Source organism: Bos indicus, chromosome 21 (assembly GCF_029378745.1).
Source record: "Bos indicus isolate NIAB-ARS_2022 breed Sahiwal x Tharparkar chromosome 21, NIAB-ARS_B.indTharparkar_mat_pri_1.0, whole genome shotgun sequence".
NCBI classification, from domain to species: domain Eukaryota; kingdom Metazoa; phylum Chordata; class Mammalia; order Artiodactyla; family Bovidae; genus Bos; species Bos indicus.
In genome coordinates, this window is record NC_091780.1 from 61,517,318 (window position 1) to 61,534,153 (window position 16,836).

Here is a 16,836-nt window from a genome sequence, read left to right on the forward strand (position 1 = left end):
TTTTTTTTTAAATTACAGTTCAATTTATTTATCTATTTAGCTGTGCTGGGTCTTAGTTGTGGCATATGGGATCTTAGTTCCCAGACCAGGGATCAGATTTGGGCCCCTTGAATTGCAAGCAGAGTCTCAACCACTGGGCCGTTAGAGAAGTCTCAGTTTACTTTTTAATTTTCTATTGAAGTACAGTTGATTTACAATGTTGTGTTAGTTTCAAGTGTACTGCAAACTAAATTAATTATATATATATATATATATGAGTCAATGGATGAATGCTGGTCCATTGAACCATAGACACCCATATATACATATATTCTTTTTCAGATTCTTTTCCCTTAGAGGTTATTACATAATATTGAGAATAATCCCCCATGCTATACAGTATGTCCTTGTTGGTTATCTATTTTATACCTAGTAGTGTGTATTTAAAACCCTCTTTGGTTTAAAAGTTAGACAAGGTTATCAGTTTCTTGTTTTTCAAGACTGTTTTGGAGAAATTAAAACCATGATGCACGTACATCATCTCTTTCCTGTCTATGCTGCCTTCACGTTTTACCCAGTTCTTGCTAAAATGTGATTGACTGGGCCTCTGTCTGAGCTTGGGTTTCTATCCCAACTGATGAAGCCCTCCCCAACCCTGTCCGCTCCCCAGGGTCAAATGTGGGGTGAATCTGCTTCCTCCTCTCAGCTTTTTCCAATTGCATGCCCAAGAAGGCAATACTCAACACTCCACTGCACACAGCTCCCGGGCCTTTGGGCCTCTTTGGGACACCTCCCCAGCTGTGCACTGATAATAACCAGATCCGAGGGCCTAGGGGAGCCCACGACAGCAGCAGCTGATCACCTCTGATGGCCCTGGAGACTGTGTTCCTCAAGTCAAAGCACTATCCTCAGAGACTCAGAGCGACCCACTTCTGTGAGGCAGTCTAGATCACTGATCAGAGTGACTTTTTCCAGCCATTGTGTCTGGGGGTAGATGAGCATGTCCACAGAACACAGATGCACTTAAACTCTGAGTCAGACCATCCCTGGAACCGCTGGTGTGTGGCGGTATTTCTCAGCAACCAGTTGACTTGGGTTCCTTGCTCCCCAACTGGAAAGATTCTATTCCCTGAGGGAAACCTTCTCCATTCCCCCTTCCTGGAAAATATCCTCCAGAACACTTGGTAGAATTTATGACTTTTTAGATTCCCTGATAGCTCAGTTGCAAGAATCTGCCTGCAATGCAGGACTTCTTCAGCGGTGGTCCTCGAGTTTTCAGACTTGAACCAACATCCTCTTCAATCACTGGCCGTCTTCACTCACTGGGTCACCTTTTCCATCAGGGCACTTTCTCCTGTGCCTTCTGTTTTCCTGACACCCAGATCCCGGATGGAGGGAGGGTGTCCATTTCTCCTTGGGAAGAGGATGCTCACAGGCCACTTGGCAGAGCTAAATCAAGCCTTCAGCCCGTCCACCACCTCCCCCAGCCTGCTGTCCGGGTGTGGTGGGCAGGCTCTAGAGCCAGCTCTCCAGCCCCTGTGGGGGGGTCTTGTGAAGCCCCTCCTCTATTCTCTCTTCTACTTGGCATTTTAGATGGACTTCTGCTCTTGCTTGAAGGGGTGACTGTTCCTCCCACTGCCCCAGGTACCTCCTTATAGAAGACTGGAAAGACCTGACAACTTTCCGGAGCCAAGCCCATGCTCTCCAAGGCCGGGAGAGAACCCAAAATTCATCCACCGGCCGGTGTCTTTTCCCTTTCCCTTTACACCTCATCTTCCTCCCTGCAGCCTTCCATCCTGTGACCTGGGGGAACTTCTCCTCCCGTGGCAAAGCATGGTCACCTTCCTTTCCGGCTATCCAGCCTTGGCCCCCATCTCCCCAGAGGTCAGACATCCAGGGCTTCCATGCTGGCCTGGCTCACTTGGAAGACTGCAGCTCCTCCAGTTTTCTGCCCCTAAGTCCCATGCTGTCACTGTTGGCTGACCCTCTCTTGTCCCCATAGCTCCTGTCTGGATACAAAACTTTTCAGTTGACTCCTTGTTTCCTTGAGTTTCTGGTGATTCCTCCCACCAAAGTGAAGAGAGAGTCTTAAGGGATAGTCCTTTGTTCACAGAACATCGTGAATGCTGGCTCCTCCGTCTCCCTTCCCCTTCCCCAGGGTCTTTGTGCCCACTGTAAGATATGCACTTGACTTTGAACCTTCCTCCCTGTGTTTCTGACACTTACCTTTCTGAGCCAAGCCAGTGTCTTTAGTTGGAATGCCTCCCCTAGGCAACTGATCTGGCTGCAGAGAGTCAAGGCCATCCATCTCACCCTCCCAGACTCCTTCCCACTCTCCCATCTACCCCGCTGGCTGGTGCAGGTGAGATGCTCAGTGAGCAAGTCTGGAGCAAGTGCAGGAATGGACCAGGGAGGGTTGTGTCTCAAGATGCTGGAGGAGGTGCAGGTGTTTGCTCCGGGTGCAGGAGGCAGAGGCTGGGGAGACGGAGGACCAGCAGGGAGGACCAGTGGTCTTGGGGCAGCCAGGGAGGTGGACTTGATTCTGGTCCTGCCTCCTGCCTGCAAACCGTGAGCTCTGATCAGGGCTGGGCCTGGCCACCCGCTCTCCTCTGAAGCCATCGGAGCTGGAGCCCACCCCGAGCTGAGCCAGTAGGGAGGGAAAGAAAGAAACTCTCTTGCCAGCGCGTTCTTCCCTTTTATGGTTTTTGGCCTGCCCCCTGGTGCTCACACAGCCGCCATCTGGCTCTCTCTGCTGCAGCCCAGCCCCCGCAGGCTCCCAGGCCTTCCTGGGAGGGGCTGTTCGCTGTGAAAACCCAGGGTCCGGGGTGCAGCATGTGGCGTGCCAGGCTGGAATTTCTGAAAGTCAGGGACTGACTTCCCAGCCTGGTCCCTGGCCAGCCTCTGCCGACTCCTGCAAGGAGGAAGACTCAGTTTCCTTCTGAATGGAGCCATGCAAGGATCAGGCAGGTCCCCATCTGACAGCTCAGCCCAGGGGGATCAGGGGAGGGGTTGGGGGGTACTCAGAGACATACTGGGGACAGTTGAATGCTACCTCTGGGGCTGCAGTCTCCTGGAGGCACCCCACCCTCAGAATCCCACTTCACGGGCTGACAGCTTTTATAGACAGTCCCCCTCATCATCCCCTCACACATATCCCCCCTCCCTGGTTTGATTTTTAAGGAAATAATAACAACAGCAATTAGCGCTTCCTTTGTATGGTTCCAATAAAGGATAATTTAAAGGGCCCGGCGTGCTGGAATTGCCCCTTCTCATCCTCGCGGGGAGGCGGTGGCAGAGAGTTTGCAAGGACAGCCTGCCATGATGGACTTGGGGCTCACCTTGGGGGACCACTGCTCCAAGGCCACCCCACCTTCCGGGAGCCCCGAGCTCCACCCAGTGTGGCTGGGAGGGGCTCAAATGCACACTCCAAAGATGCTCCAGCAGCAACTGACAGACAGGCTAACAGATCAAACACGACACTTCAAAGGGAAGAAGAGCCACAGGATGAAGCCGGGCGGACTCCAGTCCCCACACGCGGGGGACACAGAGGCTCCTCCCTGCCCAGGGCTCGGCCAGCATCCGAATTCCAGCCCAGAGCACTGGGGATGGGTCCTTGGGGAGGACGTGACCAGTTCCCGCTCTCTCCGTGCTCAAGCACTCGGAGGGGCTAATTAGTGCTTTTAATATGCAAATCAGAGCCTGGGCAGATTAAATCTAGGGGAAAAAAACAGCTGGTGAATATGTTATTTTAATTATTACTCCAAAGGAAATATGGGCCTGGCTTAAGAGGATGGCAGGTGGGTGGGTATCAAGTTCCTGTGGAAGGACCCTTGGTTAAGGGGAGGTCGACTTAGCAGCAGCAGCCTAGAAAGGGAGATCTGGGGTGGGGGAGGGTGCTGGAGGGCATGGAGCCCCACTGGCTCTGCAGTCTTGGGACCTCAGTTTCATCCTTGATGACGTTAGGACTGTGGATAAGGTGGTCCCATCCATCTATCCATCCATCCAACCACCCATCCATCCATTCATTCATTTAACAGACACTAACCAGTTACCTACCATGTGCCAGGAGCTGAGCCAGCAATAAGGTCTTTGTCTTAATGGGCTTGCATTGTAGTGGGGAGGCTGGCAATCCACAAGCAATATATAAGCAAAACAAGTTTGGTTGATGGAGGTATAAGAGAGAAACAAACCAGAGGCTGGGCTAGAGACTAATACAGAAAACTGTATTGTTTGGTTAGGATGGCAAAGACAACTTACTGGAGACGCCATTGTAGCTGGGATCTGGAGGATGGAATGGAGCCGAGGTGTGTTACGGACAGTCCTTGTTTTTTTTGGCATCATTGAGCGTCCCCACAGTGGGCCCATCTGACCCTGGGACGGTTGACCCAGATTCAAGGAAGTGGTCTCATTACAGGAGGTGGAGGAGCATGACGAATGTGACATCCTCACGGTAAACAGAAAACATATCCAAGGGAGGTGATCCTGACTCAGTGTCTCCTTTGAAACGGAGGCGAGGAAGAAAAACTAATTGGGAGAAGTCTGTATTTCCCTGGTCCTTCTCATCACATTGGCGCCAATGACTCAAGACTCTGATGCAGTAAATACACTTGTCAGGGCAGGTGACACCTGCACAGGTCTCCCTTCTCTGTGTGTGTGCTGGTGACCTCGGCTAGAAACATAACTTCCAATTCCTGCATCCTTGGAAACTTGGAGAAAACTTTCTAACAGGTTCCTACCCTACTGTTAGAGATTGAAGCCAAAGGGGGCCCCCAAATCTCCCCTGACCGCCATCAGGGCAGAGTCCACCTGATGTGCCTGCAGGCTCGCCACTCAGATGCCTCGGGCTTGGCGCCTGACTTTCTGAGTGGGGTTTACTTTTATGGGAAATGACAAAACAAAACTCAGAGATCAAGGTATGTCATATCTCTAGTCACAAACAGAGGCACCTGAGTTCCGCTTTCTTAGGTCCAGGAGCAGAATAATGGGGAAATGGATGAAAAATTCATTCTTCTCGACCAACTTTGCCTGGAGGCAGCAGGAGAAAAAATTCTTTGCACAGGACAGAGAGTCAAGAAGTCAGGGTGTATGATGAACGTGAGGCAGACAGACACAGAGGACAGAGAAAGAAGAGAAAAGAGATGAGAGAGAAAGAAGAAAAACGGAAACAAGATAGAGACGAGACAAAGATGAGGAAGTGGCAGGGTGGGGGCAGGAGGTGAGGAACAGAGGAGGGAGAGGAGGCAGGAGATGAAAGAGGAGAGAGGAGAGGCGGGAAGAGAGGGATAAAGGAAGGGAGGGAAGGGAGGAGGAAGCTGGGTGGATTCAGGCAAGACACCCCAAGTGCAGGTGGGTGGCGAGCACCTTGCACCAGCTCCCTCCAGCATGCCTCCCTTGGTGCAGCAGGCTGTCCCCAAGCGCCCTCTATCAACAGCAAGGATAAAATGAGGCTTGTTTCTAAAGAAACGAGTGTGCAGCACATATGTGGGCCTGAGGGCTCCTATAGAATCGGGAGGAAGTAGAGCGAGGGCCCACCCGGGGCGATCCTTGGCCAACCTGACCAGGTTTGTGCTGACTGACCCTGGGCCATGGTGCCCCGCTGGGCACAGTGGAGACTGTTATTTATCATCCCCGTTTTAAAGACAAAAGAAGGTGCTACCAACTGGGATAGAGAAAGGACAGGCAACATGTGGCATCAGGTTTTCTGGGTGCGGTGACACCGAGGGACTTTGGGGATGCTCTCCAGGCAGCTGGATATAGGTCTGGATGAGGTGTAGCTCTGACAGTCATCAGTCAAGGACTGGGGATTGTCACGGTGGAAACGAGACAGGACACCTCTTCGGGCAGCTGGGAAGAGTAAGGGCGCGGGCTGAAGGCGCGGCTCTAGAGAACTCCTGTTTTGTTCTGGGGCAGAGGAGGCGGATTGAGAGAAGAGGTAGAGGAGGGCTGGTCAGGGGGATTGTGGGGAGCACGTCCTGAAGGCAAGGAGGGGTCTAAAGAGTCAAGTGCTCCAGAGCAGCCCCCAAGAGAAGGATTGGGAGACATCCCTGGGTTTATCAGCTGGGAGATAACTGGTAACCCAGGCAAGAGGAGCTTGGGAGAAGCCAGAATGCAGAATCACCCCCTGTGGTTGAGGAATGGATGGGAGCACGGTGCATATGCCCATAGGGTGGTGTTACAAGTCATATTCATTATCCATTTCGGTGTAACAAATTACCCTGAAACTTAGAGACTTAAAATAACAATTGTTTATTATCTTGCATCCACCTGATGTGAAGAGCTGACTCATTGGACCCTGATGCTGGGAAAGATTGAGGGCAGGAGGAGAAGGGGACATCAGAGGATGAGATAGTTGGATGGCATCACCAACACAATGGACATGAATTTGAGCAAACTCTGGGAGATAGTGAAGGACAGAGAAACCTGGCATTCTGCAGTTCATAAGGTTGCAAAGAATCAGCCATGACTTAGTGACTGAACAACAAAATTATCTTGCATGGTTTCTGAGGGTCAAGAATCCATAGGTGACTTAGCACGGAAGTTCTGGCTCAGGGCATCTCATAATATGGCAGTCAAGATGTTGGGCCGGGGGCTGCATTCATCTGAAGGCTTGACTGAAGCTGCAGAATCTGCTTCTGAGAAAGCTCATTCACAGGACTCTCAGCTAGAGGCTCAGTTCTGTGCTGTGTGGGCCTCTCCATAGGACTGCTTGAGCATCCTCATGACGTGGCAGCTGGCTTCTCCAAGAGTGGGTCAGACAGAGAGGAGAAAGCTGTCTTGCCTTTGAAGATCTAGTTCTGGAAGTCAACATCAACATACTACTTCTATCAGATTTATTTATTAAGGCAGATTACTAGGTCTAGCCCACACTCAAGGCTGACTAGGGAAGGATAAGAGAGGCGAGGATCAGGAAAGGAGATGGGGGTGACCAAAGTGGGCATTTCCTGGGAGCTCATGTCTCAGCCCAGGTTGCCTAGAAAACCAAATGGAGGCAAAAGCTTGGGTGCTCACACTTTACTGGGGCCTGGAAAACCCAGGGGAGCAAGAGGGAAGGATGGAGAAGAGAAAATATGCGAGGGTATTCCCACTACAGTGGTCAGAACCTGTTTCTCCAAGATTCTGTTCAAACCCTTGCCCCCAGTGCGATGGATTCAGGAGATGGAGCATTTGGGAGGTGATCAGGACATGAGGGTGGAGCCCACGTGAATGGGATTAGTGCCTTTATAAAAGAGTTTCCTCACCCTCTCTACCATATGAGACTATGAGGAGAAAACACTGCCCGGAAAAGGGCAGAACCTGACCACACTGGAAACCTGATCTCAGACTTCCAGGCTCCAGGACTGTGAGAAATTTTTGTTGTTTATAATTGAAATTGGGAGATGGGGGGGTGGACATACATGCACTACTGCTGCTGTGTATAAGATAGAAAACTAACCAGAACTTACTATATACAGCACAGGGAACTCTACTCAGTGCTCTGTGGTGACCTACGTGGGGAGGAAATCCAAAAAGGAGACACATGTATACATATAGCTGATTCAATTTGCTGCACAGCAGAAACTAATAAATCATTGTAAAGCAATTATACTAAAAAATAATTAATTAAAAAAAAATAAGCCACCCAGGCTGCCGCCTTCTGTTAGAGCTGCCCCAATGGACAAAGGCACTGAGCTTCAATCACGTACAGCTGACGGCTTGTCCTGGCAGGATGTCTTTTTGAGGTCCGTGAACTACCGCAAACTTGAACATTTGTCCTGGGGAAGGAAAAGACCTGATTGCTGACTCTGCTTTCCCAACAGTGATAATTCGCCTCCTGGGCCGTCCACCTTTTGCTCTTACAGGGAACGCTGCCTGGCTCCTCCAGAAGCTGCCAGGGCAGCTCCGTGTCCTGAGGGTGGCAGGGGCCATTGCAGCACAAGCCTAAAGCCTGCAGACTCATGGGCCCAGAGCGGGCAAGTCCCTGCAGGTGTGAGGGTGCCTCCAGATACATCAGCAGGAGCAGAGAATCCCCGGAGCCCGAGGTGAGGGGATGTTGCAGGAGTGATCTGGAGAGCTGGGTTCGGCCACAGAGGGACCAGCGAGGCAAGCAGGAGACACGTGTGGCAACATGATCCTGCCCTGAAACTGGCAAGTCGTTGTCGCTAGTCGCTGAGTGGTGCCCAGCTCTTTGTGACCCCATGGACTATAGCATGCCTGCTTCTCAGCTAGTTGCTCACAGTTCAGAGGAAGACACACAGACTGGCAGACTGGCAATTACCAAACACAGTTTTGAGTGCTGTGCTAAAGGTGAGCAAATGACCTGCTGGGAGCCCAGGGGAGGTTCCCTGTCCTGGGCTGGAGCAATAATGAGGGCCTATTTTAAAGTGAGGCTTCCCTGGCAGCTCAGTGGTAAAGAACTCGACTTGCCAATGCAAGAGACGCAGTATTGATCCCTGGGTCGGTAAGATCCCCTGAAGAAGGAAATGGCAACTCACTCCAGTATTCTTGCCTGGGACGTCCCATGGACAGAGGAGACTGATGGGCTATAGTCCATGGGGTCACAAAAGAGTTGGACACAACTTAGAGACTAAACAACAATAAGATTTTAAAGTGAAAGTGGGAAAGTGTCTTTGGCAGGCAAGTATACATTATGGCCCTAAAAATATCTAGTGAGCTCCCAGATAAAAACAAAGATGATGACAACAGTATAAAATGATGATTAACATAATTATTATCTAATAATAACATTATGACAGCAAGATAAAAATTCACATTTTCAACACAGCATTTCCGTCATCCCCTTTCAGCATCTCAGTGTTGAGGAAACCAAGGTGGAGAGACGAGAGGTGATCTGCCCAGAGAGACACAGTTGATCAGTGGCAAGATTGGGACCAAATGTCATCCTTTGCATCAGGTTGGGAGATAACAGTGACCTCCTCTATTTCCATCAGTTCAGTTCAGTTGCTCAGTCGTGTCCAACTTTGTGACCCCATGAACTGCAGCACATCAGGCCTCCCTGTCCATCACCAACTCCCGGAATCCCCCCAAACCTATGTCCATTGAGTCAGTGATGTCATCCAACCATCTCATCCTCTGTCACCCCTTTCTCCTGCCCTCAATCTTTCCCAGCATCAGAGTCTTTTCAAATGAGTCAACTCTTCACATAAGGTGGCCAAAGTATTGGAGTTTCAGCTTCAGCATCAGTCCTTCCAATGAACACCCAGGACTGATCTCCTTTAGAATGGACTGGTTGGATCTCCTTGCAGTCCAAGGGACTCTCAAGAGTCTTCTCCAACACCACAGTTCAAAAGCATCAATTCTTCAGCGCTCAGCTTTCTTTATAGTCCAACTCTCACATCCATACATTACCACTGGAAAAACCATAGCCTTGACCAGACAGACCTTTGTTAGCAAAGTAATGTCTCTGCTTTTTAATATACTGTCTAGGTTGGTCATAACTTTCCTTCCAAGGAGTAAGCGTCTTTTAATTTCATGGCTGCAATCACCATCTGCAGTGATTTTGGAGCCCAGAAAAATAAAGTTAGCCACTGTTTCCACTGTTTCCCCATTTATTTGCCATGAAGTGATGGGACTGGATGCTATGATATTAGTTTTCTGAATGTTGAGCTTTAGGCCAACTTTTTCACTCTTCTCTTTTACTTTCATCAAGAGGCTCTTTAGTTCCTCTTCACTTTCTGCCACAAGGGTGGTGTCATCTGCATATCTGAAGTTATTGATATTTCTCCCGGCAATCTTGATTCCAGCTTGTGCTTCTTCCAGCCCAGCATTTCTCATGATGTACTCTGCATATAAGTTAAATAAACAGGGTGACAATATACAGCTTTGACATACTCCTTTTCCTGTTTGGAACCAGTCTGTTGTTCCATGTCCAGTTCTAACTGTTGCTTCTTGACCTGCATACAGGTTTCCCTATTTCCATAGCTTTGTATAATTTTTAAAAATTACCTATTTCTTTATTATTTTACTTTTGGCTGTGCTGGGTTTTAATTGCTGCACACAGGCTTTCTCCAGCTGTGGTGAGTGGGCATACTCTTTCTTTGGTTGTGGCGCGAGGGCTTCTCATTGCGGTGGCGTTTCTTGTTGCAGGGCATGGGCTCTAGGAGTATGGGCTCAGTAGCTGTGCTGCATGGGTTTAGTTGCTCCACGCCATCCAGATTCTTTCTGGACCAAGGATCGAACCCATGTTGCCTACATTGGCAGGTGGATTCTTAACCACTGGACCACCCAGGAAGTCCTCCATAGCTCTTATAATTTTTGGAGTAATTTCCCATTTATTGGCTTCCCTGATAGCTCAGTTGGTAAAGAATCCACCTGCAGTGCAGAAGACCCCAGTTCGATTCCTGGATAGGGAAGAATGGCTGGAGGAGGGAAAAGCTACCCAATCCAATGTTCTGGCCTGGAGAACTCCATGGACTGTATAGTCCATGGGGTCGTAAAGAGTTGGACACGACTGAGCGTCTTTCACTTTCCATTTATTATCTCATTAGAATTTCATCATAATCCCATGATTCATATAAGCATCAATATTCTCAGTTTACAGCAGAGGAAGCCAAGGATGCTGGAAGTGGCATGTGTACCAGTAAGACACAGACCCGGCTCTCCTGCCCCAGGCCTGTTCTGTGCTGTCAGGAGCTGGAGGTCAGGAGTCCTTCCCTGCTTGCCTTGGTTTTGCTGTGGTGTGTCAAAGTGAGTTTTGACCAAGGCTTGCTTTTCTAGTTCTCCAACATTTTAGAAGATAGGAAGAAATTCCACCTCCCCCGTTACACATGGAGAAACAAATATTCTTTGTATTCTTAGAGCAGGGGTTGCCACACTAAGGCCTGTGGGCCAATCTGGCTTGCTGAGTGTTTTTGTAAATAAAGTTTTATTGGAATGTAGCCACGCCCATCTGTTGACACACTGTGGCACTTTCTGCAGTACACCACTGGAGTCGAGTGGTTGTGACAGAGGCTGGCTGGCCTGCAGAGCCTAAAATATTTACTGTCTGGACTTTAATAGAAAACACTTGCCTGTTGTAGAGCCCTGGTATGGTCTGAATGTTTGTGTCCCCTCTAAATTCACATGTTGATATCCTGACTCTGGATGGTATGGTGTTAGGAGGTGGGGCTTCAGGGAGGTGCTCAGGTCAGGAGGGTGGGGCCCTTTGATGGGATTAGTGCCCATGTACAAGAAGCCCCACTGGAATCACTAATCTCCTCCCCCACATGAGAATACAGGGAGAAGGCATTGGCTATGAACCAGGAAGAGGGTCTCTTCAGCAAAGCCTGACCATGCTGGTGCTATGATCTTAAACCTCCTGCATGCAGGGAACTGGGAGAAATAAATGTTTGTTGTTTCTAAGTCGCCCAGGGTGTGGTATTTTGTTATAGCAGCCTGAATGGACTAACACCTATAATAGGCTATTTTAGGCCCTGGCTCAATACATATCTGTTAAATGGAAGAACTGATGTTGAAGCTAAAACTCCAATACTTTGGCCACCTGATGCGAAGAACTGACTCATTTGAAAAGACCCCGATGCTGGGAAAGATTGAAGGCAGGAGGATAAGGGGATGACAGAGGATGAATTGGTTGGATGGCATCACTGACTCAATGGATATGAGTCTGAGTAAACTCTGGGAGTTGGTGATGGACAGGGAGGCTTGGCATGCTGCAGTCCATGGGGTCACAAAGAGTCAGACATGACTGAGCGACTGAACTGAACTGAAATGAATGAATGAGTCCCAGGTAAGAACATTAACCCCCCAAAAATCCCTCTTGTGGTTGGATAGCTGATCTTCTTTCCCTTCACTTTGACTTTAAGGGGTGACTGAAGAAGAGGTGAATTGAGTCGAGGGTTGTGCTTTTCTCATTGAGGAACTTCTCTGAATTCCTCTGAAGTCCAGCTTGCTGGCTGGAGTGAGTGATGGAGAGGTCATTGCATCAGAGAAAGAATGGTATCCTCCCACCTGGGAATCGCAAAGCCAAGGGGTGAGCCACAGAGGAATTTGGAGAAAGGAGTCATGCTCAGAACTGAGGCTGATGCACGTGTAGGTAACACACACACGAGGCTTCAAGGCACACATTTTAGGAACGGGAAGAAAGCAGGAGACAGGAGGAGCTGCAGTTGCTGTGTCTTCAGCTGCATCTCCAGGGCATTTGCCCTCCAAGGCTGATTGGCATTCATCACCACGCACATCTAGGGCATCCACTGAACACCTGGTGGGAGCAGTCAAGGGCACTGGGATCTGGAGGGACCTCCGGCGGTCGCTCGGTTGAGTGTCCTGCTTTCAGGGCAGGGAGAGTCACCCCCAGCGGCTGGCAGTGTTCCAGAAGCCAGGTCAGGCCTCTCTCCAGTTGAAGGACTTCTGGTCAGGACTCTGCTGATCCTCAAACCAGCTGGAAATTTCGAGTCAGCTCAGTCCTGGGAGTTTTGTGTCATTTATGGAATCTGAGAATACTTTCTTCTAAGAGTTGGTGGGGAGCTTTCTGATTGCCAAGATTAACATTTCTCTTAGTCCTGGTGGAAGCTTGGATATCCCCAGGGATAAGGCTTCACCCCGCCCCTCTCAAAAATGCCCATCCTTCTTTTGAGTACTCCCTTGCTAGAGTCCCTCTTTTGTTTACCTGAGATGTACCTTCCTGCGAAATGTCCACCCATTGGTCCTCAACCTGTCAGCTAAGAGCGATGAGCAGCCCTTCTCCTTTTGCTTGTTAACTGGAAAACTGGTGTGGGTGTGCAGTGCCTTGGGAATCAGACTGGTCCCCTGCTCACTAGAGATGTGACCTCGAGTGAGCAATTGAATCTCCTGAGCTCCGGTTCCCTCATCAGAAATGAAAGAGATGCAGGAATGACCTCATAGCTGTTCTAAGGAGCAAATGAGAGCATGAGTGAGAAGCACCCGGTACAAAGCATTGCTCACAAAAATGGCAGCCGTCTTGTAATTGCCAAGATCCAGAAAGTTCTGCAGGGGAATTGGTGAGTGTGGGTGTGGAGATGGGCAAAGCTGTGACCTTCCAATGAAAGCTGGGTTCTGAAGAGGAAGGAGGATTATTTTATTATATGTAATAATAAAGCAATGTTTGGACATGTGATTAATGACGTGAAATGGTATGGACCTAACAGAAGCAGAAGATATTAAGAAGAGGTGGCAAGAATACACAGAAGAACTGTACAAAAAAGATCTTCATGACCCAGATAATCACGATGGTGTGATCACTCATCTAGAGCCAGACATCCTGGAATGTGAAGTCAAATGGGCCTTAGAAACATCACTATAAACAAAGCTAGTGGAGGTGATGGAATTCCAGTTGAGCTATTTCAAATCCTGAAAGATGATGCTATGAAAGTGCTGCACTCAATATGCCAGCAAATTTGGAAAACTCAGCAGTAGCCACAGGACTGGAAAAGGTCAGTTTTCATTCCAATCCCAAAGAAAGGCAATGCCAAAGAATGCTCAAACTACCGCACAATTGCACTCATCTCACATGCTAGTAAAGTAATGGTCAAAATTCTCCAAGCCAGGCTTCAGCAATACATGAACCATGAACTTCCAGATGTTCAAGCTGGTTTTAGAGAAGGCAGAGGAACCAGAGATCAAATTGCCAGCATCCGCTGGATCATCAAAAAAGCAAGAGAGTTCCAGAAAAACATCTATTTCTGCTTTATTGACTATGCCAAAGCCTTTGTGTGGATCACAATAAACTGTGGAAAATTCTGAAAGAGATGGGAATACCAGACCACCTGATCTGCCTCTTGAGAAACCTATATGTAGGTCAGGAAGCGACAGTTAGAACTAGACATGGAACAACAGACTGGTTCCAAATAGGAAAAGGAGTACGTCAAGGCTGTATATTGTCACCCTGCTTATTTAACTTCTATGCAGAGTACATCATGAGAAACGCTGGACTGGAAGAAACACAAGCTGGAATCAAGATTGCCGAGAGAAATATCAATAACCTCAGATATGCAGATGACACCACCCTTATGGTGTGAAAGGGAAGAAGAACCTCCCTTATGGCAGAAAGGGAAGAAGAACTAAAGAGCCTCTTGATAAAAGTGAAAGAGGAGAGTGAAAAAGTTGGCTTAAAGCTCAACATTCAGAAAACGAAGATCATGGCATCTGGTCCCATCACTTCATGGGAAATAGATGGGGAAACAGTGGAAACAGTGTCAGACTTTATTTTGGGGGAGGGGGTCCAAAATCACTGCAGATGGTGATTACAGCCATGAAATTAACTTGGAAGGAAAATTATGACCAACCTAGATAGCATATTGAAAAGCAGAGATATTACTTTGCCAACAAAGGTCCGTCTAGTCAAGGCTATGGTTTTTCCAGTGGTCGTGTATGGATGTGAGAGTTGGACTGTGAAGAAAGCTGAGCGCCAAAGAATTGATGCTTTTGAAGTGTGGTGTTGGAGAAGACTCTTGAGAGTCCTTTGGACTGCAAGGAGATCCAACCAGTCCATTCTAAAGATCAGTTCTGGGTGTTCATTGGAAGGACTGATGCTGAAGCTGAAACTCCAATACTTTGGCCACCTCATGAGAAGAGTTGACTCATTTGAAAAGACCCTGATGCTGGGAGGGATTGGGGGCAGGAGGAGAAGGGGACGACAGAGGATGAGATGGTTTGATGGCATCACCAACTCAATGGACATGAGTTTGAATGAACTCCGGGAGTTGGTGATGGACAGGGAGGCCTGGTGTGCTGTGGTTCATGGGGTTGCAAAGAGTCAGACATGACTGAGCAACTGAACCAAACTGAATCTTTAAATACTTTTACAGATATAGGAATGGAAAACTATGGAAGGAAGGGGATGCCAGCAGGATTGGGCAGAGGGAGGGACAAAGCTGTTGTGTGGGTGTGAGGATGACTGGGTGGACCCCATGGTGAGCTTTGAAAGCAGAGAGGCCCTTGTCGTTGCCCTGAGCTGGACTTCTACAGCAGCAGTCACAGGGTGCAGGCCGCCTGGGAGGCACGTGACCTTGGCTTAGGGGACTCTCTGCAGAGAGCAGGCTGACTGCCAACAGCACTCCCAGCAGTTGGAACAAAAGCCCCCTCGTTGGGGAAGACGTGTGGCATCTTCACAGTGTCCACTTCTGTCCACCTCTGGCAACTCTGTGTCCACGTCTTCATGGATGTTCTGGGAGCTGCTCCTCTGGGACGCAGGGGCACCTTTTTTCCTGCAGGAAACTCGGACGAGAAAGGTGGATGGGGCTACTGCTCCCGATGCTGCAGCTAGCCCCAGGGCCACTAGCTTATAGGCAGAGTTGCATTTCTTTCCTCCACTCCCCGCTTTAGATCCCCTCCAGCCAGCCTCTTTAGTGGTCATAGGACCTTGTCTGGCCGTAGGGCCTGCACCCTCATCTGATCAGACTCCCAGTCACTCTGCCCCTCCCAGGCCTGGGAGTGGTGGCAGCAGCTAGATCAGCCTTGCTGAGTGGGAACCGTGTTGGCTGTTGGGACCAGGCACGGCCCCCACAGCCACTCGGCTCATGTGTCCCTCGAACCTACCCTGGGGTAGCTGATGAGGAGTCTTGCTGATGTCGGCTGGCCAAGCCACTCAGTTGTTTAATGCTTCTTCAGTGGTGGGTCATGTGATAAAAAGACCTTCATCTCTTGTGCCCATTCCCATCTGTCCATCTATGTGTCTCTTTCCCAGACTTCCTTGTCCCAGATCTTCCAGTCTTCCTCTCTTCAAGCCCCTTACCAGCCTGCTAAGGTATAGAAAGGAAAAGAAAGTGAAGTCTCTCAGTCGTGTCCGACTCTTTGTGACCCCATGGACTGCAGCCTACCAGGCTACTCCATCCATGGAATTCTCCAGGCAAGAGTACTGGAGTGGGTTGCCATTTCCTTCTCCAGGGGATCTTCCCGACCCAGGGATCAAACTCAGGTCTCCCGCATTGCAAGCAGATGCTTTACCATCTAAGCCACCAGGGAAGCCTTCCTAAGGTATTCGAGACTATATATTCTAACTGGGGGCACAGATGGTAAAGAATTTGCCTAACAATGCAGGAGAACTGGATTTGGTCCCTGGGTGGAGAAAATCCCCTGGAGAAGGAAATGGCAACCCACTGCAGTATTCTTGCCTGGAGAATTCCATGGACAGAGGAGCCTGGTGGGCTATAGTCCATGGGGTCGCGGAGTCGGACATGACTGAGTGACTAACACTTTCAATTTCACACCTTTCATTCTAACTTTAGGTCTCAAAAGTGAATGATCAGGGTTACCGCTTGAGCCCTGCCCACTGGGAAGATTTCCCCTCACCATTGATGTCTGGGGCCACCCCTGAGTGGGGCTGAAATGAAAATGCACCCATTTCGAATTGCACCCCCTACTCCTTCTGAGCCCCTTGGCTGCCACTCCCAGCCTGTTGTTTCCCACAACCATATCCCCTGGCTTCTGATGGCTGGCATTGCTATTGCTATCAGGGAAGCTAGTGCTGTGCATCAGAGAAGGCAATGGCACCCCACTCCAGTACTCCTGCCTGGAAACTCCCATGGATGGAGGAGCCTGGTGGGCTCTAGTCCATGTGGTTGCTAAAGAGTCGGACACGACTGAGCGACTTCACTTTCACTTTTCACTTTCATGCATTGGAGAAGGAAATGGCAACCCACTCCAGTGTTCTTGCCTGGAGAATCCCAGGGATGGGGGAGCCTGGTGAGCGCCCGTCTGTGGGATTGCACAGAGTCAGACACAACTGACGTGACTTAGCAGCAGCAGTGCTGTGCATGCATCTTAGCACCAGCCCTACAGAGGGGGCTGCCCATCGAACTTTGTAATGATGCTGATGCTCCTCCTACTAGCCCAGGACCTGATAAATTACTTCTCTTCTAGGGCTTTCTACATAACCTGTGTGTCTTCTGACCTTTCCTAGCACAT